At 48.7% G+C, this 16,356-nt stretch overlaps 1 protein-coding gene across 5 annotated transcripts in view; it reads left to right on the top strand.

Annotated features, from left to right (window-relative positions):
* Nucleotides 1–2,871: 2,871 nt before the first annotated feature.
* Nucleotides 2,872–16,356, top strand: part of CBFA2T3 (CBFA2/RUNX1 partner transcriptional co-repressor 3) — a 67,333-nt gene continuing 53,848 nt past the window's right edge. For all 5 annotated transcript variants that reach the window (XM_081201184.1, XM_081201183.1, XM_081201181.1 and 2 more), the window contains exon 1: nt 2,872–4,124. The gene's annotated coding sequence lies outside the window, so the exon portion shown is untranslated. The remainder of the gene's footprint in view (nt 4,125–16,356) is intronic.

Here is a 16,356-nt window from a genome sequence, read left to right as displayed (position 1 = left end):
ACAAAGAATCCATTTTGATGCAAAAGTTCATAATTATGTACTTACATATCTTTGAAGAGACAATTTCTTGGCTTAAGCATACTAGACTGAATAGCTTAGCAAGGTAGCCCTGTTTGATTACAGATATATATATATATACATTCTCTCATTATAGGTTTTTCAACAGGTGTTTTACATCAGTAGAGAGGTGAGGAGTAGAGAATGGACATGATACTATTAATACTTACATCTCATACATTTCACATCCAGATACACATTTCAATACCCATTGCTGTAATTAAATGAAAAGTGAAAGATCAAATTTGGAATTTAATCATACTGGCTGGAATGTTTTAAATAAAAATATTAATCGTGCTTCTTGTTATTTTAATATTTTTTGATGTCCTGTTTGCTATATTTCCTAGGAACAAATCGCCAGACCCCAAAGAACAATAAGTCGGTGTCACTGTGTGTTTTTTTAGCATTTTTCTAGCACCAGTATAGTGAAAGGCTGCATCTCAGTGGTAGGGTGTCTCCTTTGCAAGCAGAAGGTTCCAGGTTCAATCCCTGGCATCTTCAGGTAGGGCTAGGAGAGACACCCTGTCTGGAACACCAGAGAGTCTTTCTATGGCCACCCACTTATTCTAATAAGCAGGGTCTGGCCAGAACATAAGGAGTTGACTGAGCACGTGCTGCAACTGCCTCTCTCTTGTCTCTCTTCCACATCATGTGGTCACCAAGGGAGGATGCTCTTTTGCCACTGCCTCCTAACCTGTTGCCATCTCAGTCTCCCTCAGTCTGGACTTGCCATTCACTGGTGATCTGGTGCAAGGTAGCAGGTGTGTTGCCTGACTGGAGCTGCTCCTCTCCTCCTTGCCTCCACTTAAACTCTATTTTTGTTTTGTTTTTTTAAAAAAGCTTTTAAAAAATCAAAATATTACAAATAAAAAGCACCCCAAGTTTCCAGTACTTTGTCTCCCAACAGATACAATCTGGACCTCACTGCTTTAGAAAGTGGGCATGGTGTGACAATGCTTTTTGATCTCTCCAGCCCAAGGAATAAAAATCATCAGCAGCATTTGTCTGGCCACAAAAGAGAGGTCCCAGATATTAGGTTTTTTTATGCCACACATGGGTATTTGGTTTTCTTTGCAGTGCTGCAGGCAGCATGCCTCTGAGCCCATAGATAATGCTTTTCTCAAACTACAGCCCTAGACTACTTAATCCAGCTAAGATGAGGCATTTAGCCACAATGGTTATGTTTCCATTCCACTGTTGGAGACTGTCCCAGTTCCTGGGAATCTCCAGTGGGGAGAGTACTGTTCCACTCAAGTCTTGCTTGTGGGGGGCCTTCCCATGGGCTTCTGGTTGGCCACTGTGAGAACAGGATACTGTACTCACCTAGATGTTGTCATGTTTTGGGCTACAGAGGCTCAATAGGACAGGGCTTCTGTCTATGCAGTAAATCAAGCTTGGAGATTTTCAGTACTTTCTTTTTGTAAACCACTTTGAGTGTATTTTACAATCGGCATATAAATTTTACGAAATAAAAATAAAATAACTTTTAAAGAGAGTTAAAAGTGGTGTGTCAAGGCCAGCCCTTCCCGCTGGAGCAAAAACACACATTTCTTTCCTTTCACTGTTACCTCTGCTCAAATAGGCCTTTGAAACAAGATTAAAAAAACCTGTATGACCTGTTTCACAGAGGCAAAAATTGGATGAGTGTACCCACAAGGAACCATCCTTTAATACAATTAATACTCCATTCTCTGGCTATTTTGACATGTGGATATGTAGCCTTTTATGACAACCAATGAAATGTGCCCAAACCAAACACCGGGAGTTCTGGTAGGCACAAAAGCTTCTCAAGGAGTAAACTGGGTTAACTGCAATATTCAACCTGACTTTATAAGATGAAGGGAGGGAGGCAGGCAGGCAGGAAGGAAGATGCAAGCTGGTAAAAGCTTCCTGGTCAATACAATCTTCTGCTTCTTTCCTCAGTCCCACACAGAGATGACCCACACAGAGTGAAGCAACAGCCTCAGGTGGAAGACACAGATATGGCCCCTGAGTCATTCCCCACTTTTGGAGATCAGTGCTGTGAATGTCACACAACCTGTCATGCACCCCATAAAGTAATGGGTTCAGCCTTCACAGTGGATGATGTGTTGCTTCCACTGCTGGTCCAGTCAGCTTCTGCACTCCCATCAGCCTCAGCAGCAGACAGCTATTTTGGCCTATGGCCTGTTTTGACACTTATCCTGCCTATGGGACTTCTGGTTCTAAACATCTGGAGGGCGCCAGGATGGAGAAGGTTGCTCCCCTCCAGTGACCCTTCGGGGGGCCTTGTGTTCTCTCAGAACCCTAATGGACCTGGGCAGCTCTACTTAGGAGGGTTTTTTTATAATTCTGGGAGGGAAACGGGCATAAAGTTGACCTAGCGATTTCCACGAGGGAACACAGTTCCTGGATCCCTGCTTCGGAAGGAAGAAGCCTCTTGAGATGCCGGTGGCACTTACTCCCGAGTAGGCAGGCGCTGGAGCTGCGCGGGAAGGCAAGTAAAGGGCAGCAGCAGCCGCCCAGCCTCCTTCTCAGCGAAGCCCGGGAAGGCAAAGTGGCGGAGGCGCGATTCCATCCGGCGCGCAGAGAAGAGGGAGGCTGGGAAGGAGCCGGAGTTGGTGGGAGAAGCCGGCGTCGGATCGCGCCTCCTGGCCAGGCTGCTGCCGGGCTGGACTTGCTGCAGCAGCAGTAGGGGTGCAGCGCCCCCTGCCGGGAGCCGCGCGAAGCCCGTCGCCGCAGCAGCAGCAGCAGGAAAGGCGCCGCCGCTGCCAGGCGCTGCATCCAACGCGGCGCGTCCGGCAGGGCTGGGCTCCATCAGAGCGGGAGCAGCAGCAGCAGCGAGCGGAGGCAGGAAGGCGGGCTGGGGGGCCGCCGCCGCCGCCTCTCCCAGGAGCCCGCCCGCCGCCTGCCCGGCTTGCTGGAGCCGAGAAGCCGCCCGACCCGCCAAGGCAGAGCCGCCTGCCATGTCCCGGGGAGCCCGAGCGCCGCCGCCGCCGCGCAAGAGAAGCCCGGAGCCGCTGGCCAGGCTTTGAGGGAGACCGGGAGCCTTAGGCGGAGAGCGAGCGGCTCCCCGCGACGCGCTCCGCTAGGCAAGCGCCCGCCGCCGTCGTGCCCAGCTGAGCCACCCTCGCGGCTCATCCTCCTGCGAGGGAGCGGACGGCGCTCCGAGGATTCCCTGCCCGGGAGGTGGCGGAGCCCTCGGGAAGGAGAGAGAGGCGCCGAGCTGCGTTGTTGGACGGCGGCGAGCGAGAGCCGAGCGGCGGAGAGGGCATTGGGGGGGGCGGGGTGTCCCTCGCCAGATGGCACACCGAAGGGGCGAGCGGAGGAGGCGGAGGCGGCTGCAGTAGCTGGAAGGCAGCTCAGGGAAGAGGAGGAGGGAAAAGGCGACGAAGACGGCGAGGGAGCAGCGCCTGGCCACTCGCCCGCCGTCGAGGAAGGGACCCAGCTGATCCCTCGCTGCGCACTGCCCCACCTGGGACCCGGCGCGGCTGGCTTCATCCCATGGCCCCGACTCAGCGCCAGGCCTGAAGGGGCAGCGAGAATGAGGCCACGTCCAGCGGCGGCCAGGCTTCTGCCCGGGCAAGCGGAGGGCGGCGGCCGCAGCGACAGCAGCAGCCGGTGAGCGGAGAGCCCGGCGCCCGGCGTGGGGAGCGCCATTTACCAAAGAGCCGGAGAGTAGGCGCGCTAGCCAAGCGCCGACGCCCGCTTTCCTCCGACGCCGCTTCTGGGTCGGGAGCCACGCTTGGAGGGGCTCCGGAAAAGAGACGGACAGCTCCTCTCCCAAGGCAGGCGGGCGGAAGGGACCGCTAGGCAGGGCGCGCCGCTGGGACGTCGAGGGGCGCATCGGGCATCGCCAGGACTCGGATCGCACCTGCTCAGGGCGCCCCCTCGCCCCAGTCGATGAGCCTCTTGGGGGCCCGGGAACCCCGTTTGGATTAACTGGTTCCCCTCCCTCTCTTTTTCCGTCTTTCTTTCTCCCCATCCCCCTTTTTTGGGTTCTCCGGGAACTGTCCGACGCCTGGCCACCTTCCTCGACTTCTCCTTGGACTATTACCTCACCTCACCTCGCCACCGACCTCAGGACTGTAAGTTCCGCTCCGTTCTCTATTACAGAGCTTACTAGCCTTCCGGCTGTAGCGATGCGATGGGATGTGGAGGGAGCAGAGCGATTTGCGGGTGGGAGGTCGGTTAAGTTGCCTGATCCGAAGAAATGTAGTCGAGAGGGGGAACCCCCCCCCCCAGCACGCACTCGCGTCTTCTCTTTCTCTTGCCTTTGTTATTTTGACCTTCTGGTGAAGTTTTTGCGGTTGGAGGAGAGGGAGACGGGCATCCCTTGGCCTCTGAGTGTCCCAGCTGTGTGTCCCCCCCCCCCGCCTCGCACTCCTCGGGCATGCTTGCCGTGGTGGTTTCTTTGAACTGTCCCAAAAGATGAAGAGATCCACTGCGCTCCTCCTCTGTCCGGATCTCAACCGGGCAAGAGGGGCGCAAACCAGCAAAAAACAAAAACAAAACCGGGCTGGATCCACCACCCGTTATCCTACCACTTCCAAACAAAGGCGAAGGGTGGAGCGGGGGGAGAGATATGAGAGAGAGAGAGAGAGAGAGAGAGAGAGAGAGAGAGAGAGAGAGAGAGAGAGAGATGTGGCCAGATGTGCGCCCCTGAACCGCCCTGCCGTTCGCCAAATACTCCACACCGATTTCCCCGAGGGTTGGCTATGGGGTCTCCTGAATGCACTGTGGGGAAGGGGCTGCGTGGACACGGGGCGGCAGAACAGCCTGACCGGGCTTGGGAAGCCGCGCGCGCCTGGTGCCCCCTGACCTGGTGATGGTTCCTGTTCCTTGTTTCTCGGTGTACCCCCAAAATTGCTGTTGTTGCTGCTGGGGCTGTTTTCTGAAGAAAAGACCATGTCTTACTTTTGTGGTCCTCGCTCGCTCTGCTATAGACCCAGCGGCTGCCCAAGTGACAGCCGCTTCAGCGCAGCCAAGGCGAGAAGCTGATATGGTCCCTGTCGAGGGTCGGTGGAAGCTCCCGACACTTGACCGCTCCGCAGCTCCGTCGCCTTGCAAGAGGAACCCCAAAGACCCCTTTCTTTCCACCCAGACGGAGAGAGGTTTAAGTGTTCCGAAGAAGGGGGGTTCCGGTCCCATTGCAGGAAGCTCACTTCTGCCCCGTCTAAGAACGCCTTTGTTTGATCCCTTGTGTTAAGTGCTCCGCAGACATCACCAATCATTCAATTTAGCGGGATAGTTAATTCCTTAGAGGAAATGTCCAAGTGCAGAATGTGCGTGTGTGTTTTGTGGGGGAAGGCAGATAGAGTTTCTTAGGGACATAAATTGGCATGGTTGGAAGGGTGAGTGGATGGAGCCTGACCCAGACCTGCCTGGTGCCTCTTTCCTCTTGCACTAGTTGGATGACATTAACTTGTGTGATTTGGCGACTCAAACCTTCTGTAGGGAAAGGAAAGCTGGAGGTGGAGGAGCCAGGGGTGAGCAGCTTTGAAATTGTGGGGTGCAGTTTTCATAGAACTTCCGATGTGGTTTTTAGGGAGTCTTGCTGAGAACCATCGGGCAGAGGACAGAATGGCAGGAAACCCAAATGAGCCACTAATTAGCATGGGCCACCAAAGCCACTCGGACATTGTTTTGTGTGAACCTTGTGCAAGGAAGACGAACAACTCTTGCCTCACTTTTCCCACCTGCCTGGTTACAAGTTGCCTGAGGAGCTTCTTATCTAAGTTGAGTCCAGACAGTGTAATTTTTAGGAAATGATCATTGCATACTTCAAATAAGTATCCTGGCTGAGTAATCATCCATGCGCTAGGGTTTTGTCTTGTTTGGTTTTTAAAAAAACCACATACACACACTGCCAGGCCTGGGAAGATATCTAACAGACCCCAATTTACACCTGATTTATTTTTTCCGCATTGCCAGACTTGCTCGCAGCTTCAGACCTTGAGCCCATGAACATAAATCAAAGAAATGTCCCTGAGCATATGCAGAGAGGTTTGCATCCTCATAATGGGCAAGGCCTAAGTAACTCCCAGGCCCAGTGCAGGGTGCAGAACTTCCAGCCCAGAAAATGTGACTTCCAGAGTCTTAAAATCCCAATTCTTTCCATATTAGAAATTAGGCGCAAAGTGTGTGTGAATAGGAAGGGGGTTGTCTGTGGGGCAGGACTGCAGAATGTGAGCAAATGAACCTCCATGATTATGACTTCGCAGAATTAATAAATCAATGTGCTTAAGGAAGTGGGCTGGAAGGGAGTCCCTCCCTTCATTCACCACCGTCAAGCTCAATACTATTTAGAAATTATATTTCACAACCCCATAATCCCATATGACTGAGCTGGCTGTGATTGCTGCACTGGGAAAGGGGTTTTCACTTTGCACATGCTCAGAGGTATTGTCTTCTTTGTTGTGGCTACCCCCATCCCTGGGCTCAGTCTTGTAACTGAAAATAAATTCTGGGACAAAGGAGTTGTGAGCCCAGCAAAACAACTTAGGTTGCAAGCTACAAATCTGGACTCTGCATCTGTGTCATGAACCACTCTAGATTAAATCCTTTGCAGTCTCGGTAAATTAGCTACACATCTGTTTGTGAGGCTGGGGTTGGTGTTTTTCTTTTTGTTTTGTTTTTTCCAAATCTCCAGTTCCAGATATTTTTGCCCTTCTAAAGAACAAAGGGAGTAGATTTCATCTACCACCCCACAAACCCACAAGCACTCTAAGCAAAACGCTGCCTTTCTATTCAAGGGTCGTGGAAAACCCAGGGGGACACGCCATCTCTGGGACACTCTCCCATGCAACTCCTGTAGGAACGAATTGGAGGGATTTGGACCAGTCCCAGATGGATAAGGAGGCAAAGCTCTCTTGCTGGGATTTTGAAGTGTCAGTTATAATGAGCAGACTGCACCCTCCTAACCCTATTTGAGATATTCACAGACCTCAATCTGGAGAAGGTTAAGTCAACCATGGTGAATTTATCCCATTTATTTCAATGGGAAATGTGGGAAAAACAAACAAACAAGCAAACAACACTTATTTTTTTGAGTCGCACTACTAACTTTCCTGGGGAGCCGAGCATCACCGTGTCAGTTTTGCCAATGTGGGCTGAATCTTGGCATTCCAAATATATGATGGCTATATATTGCAAGCTACGGTAGTCCCAGAAGAGCATTGGGGATGAGAGCTGATTACCCTCCAAGTGGGTAAAGGACATTATTCACTGTGATGCAGCTTCCACGAGAACACAGGGACAACATGGACTGCTTTTCAATTCATTGCTCAAAAATGGCTCATATGTTAATTAGCTGAGAAGATAGACTTTTTTTTTACTCAGCAACCACACTCTGCAAATGAGTCAAGCGGCAGCATTCTTGGCTAAGCTGGGTGGCAGCAGCTAAGACTGGGAAGAAAATGTGGGAAGCTTAAATCAAGGGCAGTCAGCATGTGGGCTGCATCAAGCTCATGAAGCCAGTTCCAGTGTCCTACCAGCCCTCTCCCAAAATCAGGCACCTTTTCCTCTCCCCCTTATGCCTTACTGACAAAGGTGCCTCTTCTCCCTCTGGTGCAATGGCAATGCCATTGCTAGAAGGTCTTAGCACTCAAGGAAACAGGAAGGCGAGATCCTCCCTGTCTCCTGAGCATAAAGACCTTCTAGCAATGGCAGTGTGCCAGATGGAGAAGAGGAGACTTTGGAAGGTAAGTCAAGGGCTGTGCTTTCCATTGCTGGGCTAGGTTGGGCTGGGTACAGAAATTCCTTAAATTTTACAGGTTTGGATGGAATTACTGTACAATACAAGGATTTGTTGTTTTCAGACCCTCCAAGTGTCCCTATTTTCCAGGGACGTCCCTGATTTAGAGAAGCCATCACAGTTTCTGATTTGATCCCAGAATGTCCCACTTTTCCTTAGGATGTCCCTATTTTCATTGGAGAAATGTTGCAGAGTATGGTAGGATGTCCCTATTTTCGCTGGAGAAATGTTGGAAGATATGGAGTTATCCAACCCCCTAAGCCATCTGAAGGCAATCCTTTGTAGGGAAGTTTTCTAAATGTTTAATATTTTATTATGTATTTATATATGTTGGAAGCTGCCCAGAGTGGTTGGGCCATCCCAGTCAGATGTGTGGGGTATAAATAGTAAAATGATAATTATGGAATGGGACGTCCCTATTTTCATCAGAGAAAAGTTGGAGGGTATGTGTTTTAGGAGTATTTGGGGTGTGTGACTTTTCTCTTCATTCCCTGGGAAAAGCCACATCAATGGTCATTTTGTGTGCATGGAGTTACACGTGTTAAAGGATTCTGTGGTGCCTGACAGCTGGCAAGCAGGTCAAGCATAGTTATGAACCGCCTAGAACTGAGATGCATGACCACAGAGTGTGAAAACAGGGGAAATCTTCACTCAAAAGTGTGTGCTGTTCTGCGTGATGATGAAAATGCATCTTGAGAGACAACCTACTAGAACTCTGGAAAAGGCACATGCATTGGACTTGCTGAAGGGGGCATCCCAGGATGGCTGTGCACTGCAGCAGTGGGTAGGAACAGGTGGTGGTTGGGCTATGCCGAGGAGAGGAAATCTTTTCAGCTTGAGGGCCACATACCTTTCTTGGTAACCTTCCATGGGTCACTCGTAAGTGGTGGGAGGGGCCGGAGGTAAAGTGGGTGGAGCAATGAATGCCAATGTTACCTCAGCTTGTTTCTATACTCACTCACCCCTCTGCAGGAAATCAAGAAGCATGTTCTGTGTTCAAGGATGCATTCCAGCCAGGCAAAAACACTCAAGGAAGGTGTGAAACAGGGTTGGGGAGGCTGTGGCCTAGAGAGAGTTCTGAGGGCAAGATGGAAAGGCAGCCACATTTGGCCCCCAAGTCTAAGGTTCTCCATTCCTGTGTTCTGCTCTCATATCCTTTCATCCCTCACCATAAAAATAAACATCCTGTTCCCCTCTGTTGAGTGCTGGAGGATAAGCAGCAAGTGCTGTGGGCTGTGCAGAAAGGTGTCTTGTACTGGTTCATGCCAAGCAGGCCCATAACACTTTGGCTGACCCCAGTGTCATAGGCCTGCCTTTCCGTTGCAAATAGTATGTGGATGCGTACCAATTCAGAACTGGGTGAAATGGACTCTAGCCCACAAAAGTTTCTGCTGTGATAAATTTGTTAGCTTTGAAGCTGTTAGCCATAATCTCTGAGACACTACGCTTAACACAAAATCTTCAAAAGTCTTGTTGAGGGGATGAACTAAGCCTCAATGGCGGCAATGGGAAGAACAGGAATCTATAGGTTGCAGAAAGTGCTTAACATCGCATTCCAAGGATGCACTAAAGGACCTGCATCTCTGAAACCAATCAGAACTAGGCATCTGGTCACATGGTCTGTCAGGTTCTCCCCCCCCCCATTCATCCCTCTCCCCTACCCCATGTTTCAAAGTCCACCCAAAGGAAACAGGCCTCCATCCTCCTTCTTTCCACTTGCGATGATAAGGATTGATACTGGGTGTGGCTGTTGCAATATCAAAGCAAATACTGAACTGCTGGGGGACCTAGCGAAGATCCTGTGTTGTTGCACAGAGCCCTGCTTTCTGGGGGGTGGGGGCTGAGAGTTTTCTCTTTTTTCCCAATGACATAATGGCTATTTATAACTTTTGGCTCTCTCTGGGTTGCCGCTGGGCTGGGAAATGAATGAAATGCAGCTGTTGAGGCCAGGGGCGGGCTGTCTCTGCGCACGTTTCGCAGGCTCAATTAGAGAAAGCCCCCCCCCCCCCGCCTTTCCCCGTTGTTTTGGAAGGGGTCAGGATTTCAGCTTGTTTCTTTTTTAAAAGTGTGTGCTCTGTGGGAGACCATTAACAGCGTCCCTGTTATTCTCCGAGATCCACATCAGGCTGAAGCAACAACTGCATAAACTTAACTTTGAAGAAGGACTGCGGCTCAGGAGCTAGGCATCAGCTTTGCATGCATAAGGTCCCATGTGCCAGCATTTCCAGGCAGGGCTTGGAGAGACCCACCCCTGCCTGAAACCCTAGAAGGCCCCTGTAGACAAGCCTGAGTTAGAGAGGCTGATGTTCTGATTCCGTATATTGCAGCTTCCTACGTGAGCTCCTGGGAGAGTCCTGGGCAGATGGGCCTAATTTGAATAAGGAGCCAAGATGCCCAGCTGTGTGCAGAGTTGTCTTCAGAAGTATTTAATTCATGGTCCTGGGTCATCCCAGCTTGAAGTTCTGGCTCAGCTGCCTGGATCATCTCCCTGCCAGCCCAACAGCTGGCTCTCCACAAATTCCTCCACCTGTTCATAGTGCTGTTTTCTGCCCTGGTTCTGTGGACAGAGAGTCACTTTCATCCCCTGGAGACTGACTTAGCTGTAATCCTAACCTTACTTACCCATTGAATCCAGTGGGACTTTCTTCTGAGTAGACAAGGTCGGGGTTGCAGTCACAGTTTCTAAAGTGAGAGATGGCTGCACTCAGGCTTAGAACGCTTTACAAACAGCACACATTATTTCAATTTGTTTTGTCTTTCTTTTCCCGACAAGAATCTGATCACTGCCCTCCTCTTTTCCTTTCCTGTCCTGTTGCTAGTTATTGAGGAAGTTCCCGATCATATGGCAATCCATATTGCTATTGCTATTATCAATATGAATAAACATCTGTCCTGCACTTCAACTACAATTTTCCAAGGCTGCTTAAACAAGGTTCGGCAGCAAAATATTTTTAAAAGCAATAAAAGAACAAGATTAACAGTGCAATTCTAGGCATGTCTAGCCAGAAGTCCTACTGAGTTCAGCAGGGTTGATTCCCTGTAAGTGGCTGTAGGAAGGCAGCTTAGAACAGCAGAAAAAAAACACAGCACAAAAAGGAACAACTTCAAAGCTCAACTTGGTTTAAAAAGCCTGGGGAAATGAAAAATGGTTTCCTTCGTACTAGGAAGGTAAGATAACAGGTTCCTGGGAAAACTTCCCAGGGTGAAAGTTCCATAGATGGGTGCCATCACCAAAAATGATCATCACTTATTGCACTGCCATGTCACCTGCCTTAGCTAGCATGCCACAATCAGAAGGGGTGGGAAGGAAGATGACAAGTTTTCACTACATGAAAATGTAGTGCCATCAATGTACATTAACAGAGTTCCATAGGGCAGGTCTCTGCCTCCGGGAGTTTACAATTTCACAGTGGGTAGAATAGCAGAAGAAAGGGAACGCAGAGAAAGGAAAACAAGGGTAGGAATGGTGAAGGCGAACACCAGTAGTTACTAGCAGCAAGAACTCAGGCTTGGCTACTGTTGAGGTTTTTCGGTTGAGCAGACAATCCAGATCACTCAGATAAGTGAGCCAAGCTGCGTTCTATTGGAAGAGGATACAATGTTTGAGATCATCATTAGCCATTCTGACATGGAGATAGTCCCCTCTCACATATGGCAATTGGACAGACATCCTAAGCATTAAGGTACCTTAATGCAAAATAACATTTGCAATAATGGTTGCAATACTCTATGTAGTCTTCTCAACTCACTAGAAGTGTGTGTGCTTTCAAAGAGAATGTGCAAACTGAAGCTGTAACAGATACACTCTGGACTGTAGAGAAATGTATTGTTCCATCTTGAAGATAATATTCCACAAATACTGTAGTGAGGCAAGTGTCTAGACCTAGAGAACCTTTTCCTGACTATAAAGCCTTAGGCAGCTCAGGATTCCAATACAGTACCTTCAGGGTCACCTCTCCCCATATGAACCAACCTAGATGCTGCATTTGTCACAGGGGCCCTTCTCTGTCCGCCTGTCTGCCCCCTTCAAGGGAAGTAGAGAGGGTGGCAACACAGAAACAGCCCTTCATTGACGACTCCCAGTTGACAGAAGGCTTTCCCCAGGGAAACCTGCCTGACACCATGGTCCTCTTCTTTTAGACATCAGGCTAAATAATTTCTGTTTGCCCCGGCCTTTGACCAATAATATGGAAGGGGTGTGTGTGTGTGTGTTTTATTTGTTTTGGTGCCAGGTTGGGTAGGATTTGTCCTTTTATAAATATTCATGGATGAGTCATGTGTTTTATTTTTATTTATTGCAGGGCTTAAATGTATTTTATGCTGGAAGTCACTTTGGAACACTCCATTGTGTGGGGAAAGAGATGAATGTTTTCTGTTGCACCAGCCTCTGCTTCCTTAAATTCCGAGCATTTTTGTTGAGTCTTTCTGGTGTGCAAAATGCTTCCCCTTTTACATTATCTCAGTAATCTTAACAACAGTCCTATAAGGTAGGGTGCTATTGCCTGCCCCCACCCCCCATGCAGGGCATAGGCTGAGAGTGAAAAGTGCCTTGCTTAAAGGGACCTGCTAAGGTCATGACAGAGGTGAATTCCTGGTTTTCAGCACATGGTGGAACTGCTTTCTGAGATCAAACTAAGGAGGTGGTACAATTGCAGGGGCATTTGGAGAGGGAAATCAGCAGGCAAGAGTTGTTGGTTTATTTACTCTCCCCTGCTGCATATGTCTCAACTACTTGTGGGTCCCCTATTCATGATCCCCAGCTGTGCTGTTAGAACAGAGGTAAGCCCAGCAGTGAGAAGGGCATTTGCAGGGATGACTCAACGGAAGAATCAAACACCTGTTAACAAATTCCTCCACCCCTGTGTTTGTCTCAGGTTTGCCATCTCTCACACAAACCCTTCATTTAGCCCATGGGAAGTAATAGCTCTGCTCTGTTCTGCACCAGACAGGACACATCTGGAGTGCTGTATCCAGGTCATTTGAGGAAGGACTTTGACTGAGAGGAGGGTGATCAGGGTGGTGAGGGCTGGATGAGGAATGGGTGAAAAAGCTGGGGGTGGTTAGCCTGGAGAAGAGAAGCTTAAGGGGGTGGGGGAATGGGAGAGACATGAAAGCAGTCTCCAAATATCTTAAGGGCTGTCATGGAGAAGATGGAGCCGGCATGATGGAGCTGGAGCTTCAGGGAGGTGTTGGAAAACAAGAGCTGTGTGGGCTACTGTGTTATGGCCTTTAGTCCCTAAGGGTGCTGTCCTCTCACCAGTGCTGAAGTAAAATCTAACAACCAGTCCAGTTGGTTTCAGTGCATGAGATAAAGCACTCAGCATTTGCGGTGTGGGTGTCCTGCTTTAGTGGTAGTAAGTTGTCTTGGGTCACTCTTGCATTAGGAGAAACTTCTGGAATGGTGGAACATTCTGCCTCAGGATATGGTGGGCTCTTTTTCACTGGAAGTATATAAGTGCGGCTGGGCAAGCCACCTGTCAAGGATGCTGTAGTTGCAGATTCTGTACTGAGCAAGGGGTTGGACCAGATCCTGTCCAACTCCTATGATGTGGTCATAAGTGGGCCTGCTTCATTTTCAGAGCCTAGGAGATTGGAACAGGGCTTCCTTTGTGGTGGCTCCCCAGTTGAGGAATCCTCTCTCCAGAAATACCCCTAAAGAAAAGCCCTGTTGGTTCAGCCCAAAGGTTGATGTAGTCCAGCATCCTGTTGGCCAACCAGATGCCCCTATTGGGAATCCCACCAGCAGAATCTGAGTGCAAGAGCATTGTCCCCCATTTGTGATTCCCAGCAACTGGCATTTGGGGGCATACTGCTTCTGACAATGGAGGTACAACATAGCCATTGTGGCTAGTAGCCCTCAGTAGCATTATCTTCCATGAATTTGACTAATTCTCTTGTAAACCCACCCAAGTTAGTGGCCAACGTGGCAGCAAATGCCACAATTTAACTATGTGCTGCATGAAGAAGTCCTTTCTTTCATCTATCCCAAATCTTCCAACATTCAGCTTTCTTGGATGGCTCCATTGGGTTCTAGTGATTTTATGTAAATTGTATTACCTTTATTGTTGTTAGCTGCGCTGAGCCCGGCCTTGGCTGGGGAGGGCCGGATATAAATAAAGTATTATTATTATTATTATTATTATTATTATTATTATTATTATTATTATTATTATTTAGTGTTCTGAGGATAAATGTGTTTTTTTCCTATGCATTTTCTCCACACTAGGCATAGTTTTATACATCCGTACAGCGCCATCTCTCTCACCTCCCCAATGTCTCTCGGCTTTTAGGCGGCAATTGAACACAGTTTTATTTGGTGGGCTCTTGAAGGAACAGTGTTGCTCTAGGCTGCTCTCAATGGGTTTGTTTCCATTGTGCTTTTTCAGCAGATTGTTCTCAAGTTTAGCAAGCCTCCTTGAGGATCAGTTCTGATGGAGAGGTTGGGGCACAAATGTTATAAAGGAAGGAAGGAAATGCACCTCACCTTGGCAGATGTGAGTTGGGGAACCACCCCTTTGCCAGGGTCACTAGGAGCTCCTTCTCCCTCTGCCCAGAACATGGCATCTACTACTTATGTCTTGGTGCAGTTCCACTGGTGGGTCAGGTGCTGTGTACACAATGCAGGAACCACAGCATCCCCTCCTCTGGAGACTTTTCAGGTGCTGCACCAGACAGTCACAGGTGAGGCGGACAGGTAGTGGCGGAAGGGAATGCTCAGTATCCAATGGAACAATCATATCCCACCTTCAGCAGGTTGAATTTTTTGGGTGGTCCCAATTCTACAATCCTCTAATTATGTTTTGATTTTATAGTTGTCAACTGCTCAGGAGTTATTTTGGATATGAGCACTATATTAATTAATTAATTAATTAATTAATTAATTAAGGTGATTGAATAATAATAATAATAATAATAATAATAATAATAATAATAATAGTTGAAACAAAATAAAAAAAATCCTTCCAGTAGCACCTTAGAGATCAACTAAGTTTGTTATTGGTATGGGCTTTCGTGTGCTTCTTCACATACCATGCACACGAAAGCTCATACCAATAACAAACTTAGTTTTTGTATTTTGTTTCGACTACGGCAGACCAACACGGCTACCTACCTGTAACTAATAATAATAGTGGAAGAAGAGTATCAGAAGCTTTCCTAATTTGAGGAAGAGTTTATTGATGGGCTTGGAAGATAAAGAGGGGGGCAGCAGGCTGAACAGAGGCAAGGAGTTCTTCAATCTTGAGTCCCCAGATATAGTTAGACTCCAGTTCCCATCATTCCCAGCCAGCTTAGCCAATGGTCAAGGGTGATAGAAGTTGTAGTCCAACAACATCCGGGTGGGGGAAGGCAAAGTTGAAGAATCCATCTCTAAGCCGCCCTTCCTCAGCCTGGTGGCCTCTGGCTGTTTTGAAGTACAGTTCCCATCTGCCTCAGGCAACATGGCCATGCTGGCTGGGTCTGTTGGGAGTTGTCATCCAAAATAGCCAGAGGGCACTGGCTGGGGAAGGCGGCTCTAAGCACAGGGAAGAGGCTGACAGGAAGAAGCAGGCAGGAATCAGGGAGGAAGCGAGAAGCAACCAGCCTTCATTGCTTCTGCCCAGACACACCCCTAGGGATGGGGAAGAAATTCAATTTTGTTTTCATTGTAGTGAGGAACAGCCTAATTTGCACTCCTCAAATCAATAAACAAACCAAAACACAACTATCCCCCCCCCCATATCTCTCTAGCGAAACAGTGTGGACAAACATGCACACATTAATGAAAATGACATACAAATGCATTTCATTAGGAGAAATTGCTTGCGAGAATTTTGCTACGCTGCATGCAAAAAGTGTGTCTTAAGAGAATTTTGTACTAAAGACGCTGATGAGTTTTCATGAGTATTTTTTTAAACAAAATCACAAGTTGCTGCTGAAATGTGGAGAGCTGAATTTAAGATAGGGAAAATGAGGGAACCTAAAAGTGACAGATTCATCCATCACTACACACCGCTCCAATTATATATTGCTTTGGTTTCTTTCTGGGGCTTAAACAGATCTATGATCCACCCCCACCCCAATTTGCCCCTGGCTCCCTTCCACATCACTGCCTCTGCCTAACCAGAGCTGCCTCCACAAGTCACTGGGGCTCATCATCACCACCCTGAAATGAATCTTCAGCTCCTCTGCTAATGTGGGGAGGCCAGGTCAGAGCAAGGGAACAGAGCCTTGCACTCTGCTGCTTCATTTTGTTTTCAGATCCCCCCCCCCACTTCCATGTTGAGGGGGAAATTGTGTCTCACTTAATTCCCAGCATATGGCTCAGGAACAGAACCTTGCCTGTGGGTAGGAGGAAGGAGTTGAGCAAGCACAGATTCCGTGGCAGCAGCTTGGGCTCTCATGACAATTGAGTGGAGGAAGAGGGTCTGCATTAGCTCTGCAGAAGAGTGCAGGCGCTGCATGCAAAAAACCTGCTCCCATATTTAGCCCATAGTTCACAGGTCACCAATGCAGTGCCCACAGAGACAAGGAGGCCTTCCTGGGTGAGCAACCCAAGCCTTTGTAACGGAGGTAATGTGGTGGTG

The sequence above is a fragment of the Podarcis bocagei genome, assembly GCF_964188305.1.
Source record: "Podarcis bocagei genome assembly, chromosome: 7".
In the NCBI taxonomy this organism is placed as follows: Eukaryota; Metazoa; Chordata; class Lepidosauria; order Squamata; family Lacertidae; genus Podarcis; species Podarcis bocagei.
The sequence above is the reverse complement of the archived record's forward strand: the minus strand, read 5'-3'. Positions and strand labels throughout refer to the sequence as shown.